Source organism: Penaeus monodon, chromosome 32 (genome assembly GCF_015228065.2).
Source record: "Penaeus monodon isolate SGIC_2016 chromosome 32, NSTDA_Pmon_1, whole genome shotgun sequence".
Taxonomy (NCBI): domain Eukaryota; kingdom Metazoa; phylum Arthropoda; class Malacostraca; order Decapoda; family Penaeidae; genus Penaeus; species Penaeus monodon.
This window is the reverse complement of record NC_051417.1, coordinates 5975431-5975688: the sequence shown is the minus strand read 5'-3', so window position 1 is coordinate 5975688 and position 258 is coordinate 5975431.

The window sequence follows — 258 nt, the reverse complement described above, 5'->3', positions numbered from 1 at the left end:
TACATCTCCTTTCGAATACGATCTCGGTTTCTCTTCCTGGTTTCTTTGCCTTGGAAGATCTCGGGTGACCTTGAACGCCCTTGAATATACGCTCTTGTGAAGGGAAATGTGCCTTTCACGAACACACGCGGACCTTGAGAGGTCTTCCATGAGCTGGGCTGTCGAGGTGGGCTGAATTTCTCTTGCTATAGGGAGGTTGAGATGCGTTGGTTTGTGACATGACTTAGATTTCGGAAAGGAAAGTAGATTTGCGGTTAT